The sequence below is a fragment of the Benincasa hispida genome, chromosome 10 (genome assembly GCF_027475165.1).
Source record: "Benincasa hispida cultivar pf3 chromosome 10, pf3_genome.v1.1, whole genome shotgun sequence".
Lineage (NCBI taxonomy): Eukaryota > Viridiplantae > Streptophyta > Magnoliopsida > Cucurbitales > Cucurbitaceae > Benincasa > Benincasa hispida.
This window is the reverse complement of record NC_143487.1, coordinates 44,948,146-44,956,093: the sequence shown is the minus strand read 5'-3', so window position 1 is coordinate 44,956,093 and position 7,948 is coordinate 44,948,146.

Genomic DNA, 7,948 nt, shown 5'->3' with positions numbered 1-7,948 from the left:
TACTTTGCTCAACTAGACTAAGACATAACCTAGCATGCGACCCAAATCCACCCTCATATTTGCTCTTTCAAACCTAGTGATTAAGTCATATGCAATCAAATTATGCCTGCAATCCACCCTAATCAACACATAATCACATGAATCGAATTTAACTCCTATTCGTCTCCCTTAGAGAATTATCTTTAGAAGACTAAACAATAAACACATATTTCCATGACTAATTTAAACTTAGATAGTTAAGCATGCAATTTAATGTTTCTATAGGCATTATCCTATGTTTAGGGATCAAACAAATTTCTATGTCTAGGTTTTTCTCCCATATTACTTCTATGAAGACCATTTATTATCTAATTCATTTGATATTAAACTCAATATTGTATGCCAATCTAGATGATCAATCTAAGTTAGCAATATGCATAAAATAAATAAAAGCAAACGTAAGCTAAGTGTTGAACAAGTAAGAGGTGACACGTATGAAGTTTTTATTCCATCGTTAGGATATCCACATCTTTGAATCCTAAAAGGATGTTTAGCTCATAATGAAAAATGAAGAACTCAAAACGTAAAGAATGTAAGAATTCATATTATTAAATGGAAGGAAATAAATACCGACAAAAGAATGTAAAACAGTAGCTAAAAGAAGAAAATTATGTTGTAGTAAATACTTCAAAAGTATACAAATGGAGAGAAAACAAAAATCCTATATAGTTATTCCTAAATCAATCCTTACCTATCAACTATATGTATTACATATGTTTCATGTACGTTATCAGTACATAATTTTGATTTTCATCCTATATTGACATTTTGATTTTCAATTGAAAAGTACAACATGATCGGACTATATGACTCTTTTCTCTCATGGCATAAGTAGACTTCTTCTTAGGCTTGCTCACTCTCTACTCTCCCCCAAACTTGTTTAGGGCTCCTACTAGATTATTTTTTCCTTTTTTTTTTCACTAGAGAGCCTTATGGTCATTGTTGGGTGGAATTTAATATTGCTCTTAAACCCCTAATCTAAGTAAATAAAATTTATAATTCACCGAACCTACTTCTTATACTAACTAGTAGCATAAATAGAAAATCTTGGGTCGAACTTCAAGGAACCTAATGACTAATTATCTCAGTTTAAGAATTCCTTGGATAAGGGAGGAGGGGAGGTTTGTTGGTTTGTAAAGAAATCAACGGAAAGAAACATGCCAGATTTGATTAAGATGAGCCAAACAAAATTGAGCACAAGATTAAATTTGAAATTCTCTAGATAAAAGTTCTCGGGAAATATTATGAAAATTCCATAATTTCAACCTAGTAGCTAAAGACATAATAGCCCAATTTGCTAACAAAAATTAAAATCTTTATCAGCCCTAAATTATTCACTATCACTTCCTTGACAGTAATTTTCATGATTTATCCTAATTTGTATTAAGAATTAAGGTTCTTTGTTGGATGAAACTAAATTAAGACATGCAAGCATGAATTTCAAGAAAAAAGATCTTAGTTCAAGCAAGATTTTCTAATTTTTGCAACTAATTCAATAATTATGCTCAAGGCCAGGTAGAAATTGCATACAAGAATTCGATAAATCCGAGTCATCTGTTCATTTTTACCAAATTCTATTAAGAATACACTCAAGAATCATCCCATAATCATGAATTTCATAAAGAAAAATATGAAATTCTCAAGAAAATCCTTAACTATCTATTTCCCAAGATTAGGCTTACCTTAGCCTTCCATGGTCTTGATTCTTCCATCAATCAAACATAATTTACAAGAATTGAAAAATAGATGGAAGAATTGTGAAAATTTGATAGAGTTCTCTCAAAGTGCTATGAAAATCTCTCCAATTTTGTCTCCCCTCGTGTAGAAATCTAAAAATGACTTATATACTCTAATCGCAGCATAATGTCACTCCAACGCACATTGTTGCCGCAGCAGCCCTCGAGCGTAGAGGTGGGTGTAGAGACGCTAGCATTACGCTGGGTGAGATGGAGCGCGCGCATTTGCGTTGCGATTCTGTCAAATATTGTAGTGTAACGACCCTTAAGGTAGCATCGTTACACTACCCTATATCCATAGCTATTGCCTTCAAGCGTAACGTGCCAGAATATAATAACACTGCGTGCATTGCCTGAATGCCCCATTCTACCTTGCAGCGTAGCCTTACGGCTGCGGATAGTGTAGCTACGTTGCCTCTTGAGTGGCAAATTTGTAATTTTTATGTCTTCTTCAATTTTGCGATTCCAAGCTCCTTTTTTTATTCCAATTTGGCCCCGTTTTCTCCCAAGTGACTCTTAAGCTCTCGCAGGATGAAATTACCTATAAAATGAACATTTAAAACATATGAATTATAGAAAATAGATAGAATTAAAGACATAAATATAGCTCTTTTTGAGAGTTATCAGTCACTAAAACCTTTATTCTAGCTTGTCTACCTAGGTTATATGAACGATCATCTGACTACAAGCAGATATCACCACTGAGACCGTTTTCGCATACTCACTTCCTAAGCCAATCTTTCATGTACTGGAAAGTAAGGGTGTCATGCTCACCCTGGTTACATGGCCAACTGTGAAAGGAGAAGTATCTCTTTTTTCTTTCAAAATCCTAGCAGCAGCACAAGATACATAGATACATAACAAGGGGTTGGTTCGATTAGATAAAAGAAAAAACACAAGGGGAGTTTGGTCTTGAGTATGTCATGGAGAGAACTATGTAAGTTCCATGATATTGAAAACCTCAAGTTGTGTTGGTGATACCACTATATAGAGAAAGCTCTATATTTCATTATGAAGGTCATTTTAACCAAACAACTTGAAGAAAACATTTTCATTTGAAAGCCAAAGTTTTATTTTTCTTTATAAAATGCATGTACAGAATAATTCAAAGGTAATCAAGCCAAGAACTAAAACTAAACAAAGCAACTAATTCTTCTTCTATCCTAGCATGATTTTAATTTCCTTTGTTTGATAGGGTTGTAAAGGCTAGTTTATTTTATGCAAGGCTCGACTCATTTCCCATTCTTTACATTTTAGTTCGTCAATCTAAAATACTCTTCGATTTATATTGTAAGACCTTTTCTTAAGAGTGTTTGTTGAAGTGTTCGTCTTTATTTGGCCAATTGAGATTAAATAGAAGCAAGAAGCACATGAAATCATCAAATTAAAAGGGGTTGAGTGTTTCGAATTACTTAAGAAAACCAAGAGTGATCTTACACCACTATGTTGCTTTAGGAATAATGCAATCACTTAGAAGTAAATTGGAAAAACGAGGTTTAATGCATATAACTAATTTGATGTTATACTTCATGCTAGACTGGTGGCGTAAAGACGAGAGGCATTTTGTTTAATGCATTTAGAAGGTGACGACGTACAGGGAAGATGAGGGTCAAGTTTTATTTCATACTCACTTTCGTCGTTTGCACCACAACTACATTTAAGTATTTTCTTTAAGCACTTTCTTTATTTTTCATGTGAACACAATCCCAACTTATTTGACTTGGTGACGGTAAATATAAGGTGTTGCTGAATAATTGTATAGATCATTTTAATTAACTACATCAATATAATATTAAGACTCATTGTGGATATGATCTTGGAATACTTTCTATGTACTACTTGCAAATGCAATTGTTGAGACTTGGGCTAGTGCATTAGATGATAATTGTTTGTGTGACTTAAAGAGAATGAATTACTACAAGAATTTTGGTAATTTTCAACGACATTAATCCCGACGACCAAAAAAGCGTCAGCAGTTTCGACCTATCCCAACGGTAAAGACAAGGGGTCGGGATAAAAATTTAATCCCGATGGTCCACAAACACACCGTCGGGATTTTAAATTCGCTCGACGATCACCCTAGAAACCTTCGGGCTTATTGTACTTTAGTCCAACGATTCTTTCAAACCGTCGGGCGTTTAATCTCTCCCGACGGTGCGCAAATACCATCAGGTATTTTGGTTTAAACCCGACGGTTTGTGAAGCTTGCCCGACAGTCCGTGCCAAACGGTCGGGTTTTCATTATAAAGCCCGACGACTCTGTGCAACCGTCAGGATTCCAAGTTCTAATATAAATATTAAAAAGTTTTTATAGGAATTGGGGAATCATTGGTCGACGGTGAGGCAAGAACTATCGGGATAAGTTTAAGAAAACCTCACAGTATCCCCTAATCGTCGACCAAACGTTGAACTCTCGACGGTGTTTAGCCAACCGTTGAGTGTTCTAAGAAATATAAAAATATTTTTTTTGGAAATTTGGGAATGTTCCGCTGATGGTTAGGTCAAAAAAATGTCGGGGGTGCCTCATTAACCCAACGGTTTTGAGCGACCTCGGTCGTTATTAAATTCTCGACGGTGTTCAATCAGCTGTCGGGGATTCTAAGATTCCTTTTGGGAATTGGTGAATTTTTTCTAATGGTTGTGTCAGAAAACCATCGGGTTTGGGAAGTTTGGCCAATGATTCGTAGGTGACCATCGGGATTGCTTACATATATCCCAACAGTCTAGCAAACAACCGTCGAAAAAAGCTTGATTTAAAAACCCCTCCCCCGTCTTTTTTCCCGATTCTTCTTCTTCCTTCTCGCCGATTCTTCTTCTTCTTCTTCTTCCCTCTAGCAGCCGTACCAAGGCCATCGTTCTCCCTCTCGCCATCCTTCGTCGTCCGTTCATTGCCCGTTGGTCCGCCGTCCATTCGTTAACAAAAATCGTCATCCGTTCGTTCCCTCTGGCAATCGTTCCCCTCTCTCCGTCCGTTGTCGACCGTCTATCGCCCGTTGGTTCATTCTCTCGCTGTCCGCCACCGTCTCCGATTTCTCCCTCGCCGGAAAGGTAACTCTTTTTTACTTATTTACATGATATTCTTGGTATTCTTGGTATTGAGTACTGTCATAAACAAATTACTTATTGTTAGATTTACTAATGTATTGTTAGAATTGGATTAGGAATTGGTTGCTGAAAGTGTCAGAATTGGAGAATTAGATTAAGAAAACCAAAAAATTCTAGGTTACAATAAAACGAAGGTGTATAGGAGAAGCTAATGATGTTAGTGATTTGTTAAGTAGAAATAAATTGGTTGGAATTGGATGTTGAGTTTTTGTCTATTAGATAGTTGATTGTAATGTAGATTTGTTGTAGATCATAGAATGAGAGTACTTTGTTAGCTAAAGAATAATTTAATTCTGTATCATGTGATTTGCTCTGTTTCTGTAGATAGCCAATGAACTATGGTAGTTTTTTTTCTTGCTAGATTTCTCACTAAATGAATTTGTATCAATAACTTAGGATATTCAAGTTAGTTTATGTGGCAATTCGATTAACTCTATAGAATAGTTTAGCGTTGAGAATAAGTGATGTTTTCTGTATTTTTTAGTTGCTCTTTCTTTATTCTTTCTGTGTTTGTATTTCTATGTTTTGTTGTTTGAGGAATCTCCCTCCGTTACTCCTATGAATTATTTAGTGTAATATGGTTCTCTTTTTAAACAATAGAATCTTGTAATGGGATTGCCTGTGAATGTTTACTTAGAGTGTCTTCAAGAAAAACAGCCTGGTTTTCTATTCTTTGTGATACAATCTTAGATAATTTTGCCTGGGTCTTTGAACATTGATTTTGTCATTTTTGGGTTGTTGAACTACCTATTCTTCATACATATATGGAGCTAAACATTATAAATTCTTATGATAGGACTTCAACTAGCACTATCACAAGAATGATAACACTAACATTGATTTTGTCATCAATTTGGCTTCAACTATAAATCTATATCTGAGTTGATATCATTTGGTTGTCTTTACAATAATTTGACTTCAACCTCTAGGACTCCAACTAGCATTTTGAAACTATCTCCAAATATCTCAAGCCTTTCTATCTTTAGATCTACTTTTATAAAAGCAAATTGTATAAGACTAAAAGAGGAATAAGGATATGTTTAGGAGTGATTCTAAAATAGTTAAAATGACTCTTGTCATTTTCAAAACCACACTTAAACGTACTTTTAATCATTCAAAACCACGAACAAGAAGTAAATGAAATGAAATTAAAAGTTAGAAATTGGAACTATATGTTCTAATATAACTAATTGTCTAAATTATACAGGTTCAACTTATCGCATATATTATTAAGAATGGATAAAGAGTGGATTAAGATTAGGAACAAGTTATCAACTGAATATGCAGAAGGAGTATATCGATTCCTTGATGTTACAAAACTTCATGTTAATAAGTCGGGAAAAACAAGATGTCTATGCAGAAAATGTATGAATGCTAGGTGGGAGCCAATAGATGGAGTTGAACGACATTTATTCATTAATGGAATTTCTCCATCTTATCATCAATGGGTATATCATGGAGACCCAGTCGACTTGTCTAGGGGATACAATAGTCACACATCTCAGTCGACACATGATGATGGATTAAGTACGACAGAGATGAATGTCATAGATGAAGAAAATAAAATTTTGAATATTATAAATAATCTACAGTGTCCAATTGCTTATGTAAATGAAGAAGAAAACGAAGATGAGATGCAGACCAATGCCCAAGAAAGAGATAACAATTCAAGATTATTTGAAGACTTAATGAATGAAGCACGCAACCAATTGTACCCTGGTTGTATAAATTTCTCGTCATTGTTGTTCTTGGTGAAGTTGATGCATATTAAGGTTCTTAGCAGTTGGACTAACAATTGTTTGATTTGTTACTTGAATTGTTAAAAGAAGCATTTCCTGTTGGAGCATCTATACCTAGTTCATTTTATGAAGCTAAAAGAAAATTATGTGACTTAGGATTGGTTATGAGTGTATTCATGCTTGCAAATACGATTGCATCCTATATTGGAAAGAATTTATTGATTTGGAACAATGTCTAATATGTGGTGAATCTCGGTACAAAGTTGAATCTAGAAAAAGTAAAAAGATTCCACATAAAATTTTACGACATTTTCCTATAATGCCAAGATTGAAGTGATTGTTTTCATCTAAGCCTATTGCACCTAAAATAAGGTGGCATAAGGATAAACATGTTGAAACTAATGAAGTGTTGCGACATCCAGCTGATGCTAAAGGGTGGAAGCATTTTGATTGTGAGTTTCCTTAGTTTGCTTCAGACCCATGTAATGTTCGTTTAGGACTAGCTTTAGATGGATTCAATCCATTCGGGAATATGAGTACTTCATATAGTATGTGGCCAGTGGTGCTCATTCTTTACAATTTTCCAGAGACAAATTTCATTGTCTCCCTTCTTATACCCGGTCCAAAATCTCCTAGAAAAGAAATTGATATTTACCTACAACCATTAATTGAAGAGTTAAAGGAGTTATGGAATGATGGTGTGCACACTTACGATTGTGTTAGCAACGAATACTTTCAACTACGTGCTTGCTTATTATGGACTATTAATGACTTCCCTGCGTATGGTGACTTATCTAGATGGAGTACCAAAGGTTACTGTTGATTCGGAAAAGAGGAGAGGAAAATATACTTGTCTTATGTTATGCGTTAATCTTCATGCGTCGAAGGTCATGCGTTGGACTAAAAAATATACAATATGCATTTAAGCACGTATGCGATGACCATGTGTTCCTGTCACAAGTTTTCTTGCTTTCTTACCAAGTATAACCAGAACATAAGTTTCTTGGGATGATCCGAGGTCGAACACAGGGACTTGTAACTCAATAATGTTTATGAAGCAATGTGTTTGAGGCAATAAATAAAAGTAAAAAGACAAAAGTTAATGGAATATGTGCTACTCCTAATACTAACTAAACAGATTGAGCAATGGAAGTTTAACTATGAGAACTGGTAGAGATGCAGCAACTGTTAACGTATAATAAGGTTCATTATGTTAGGTCACTCGAGTAATCCCAGCTCGCCACACTAAAGCATCGCACACCTCTCGATGGCCAGCTGCATGCCTATATCTCTATAATGCATGGTTTCGTGGAGCATAAGATCGTTCCT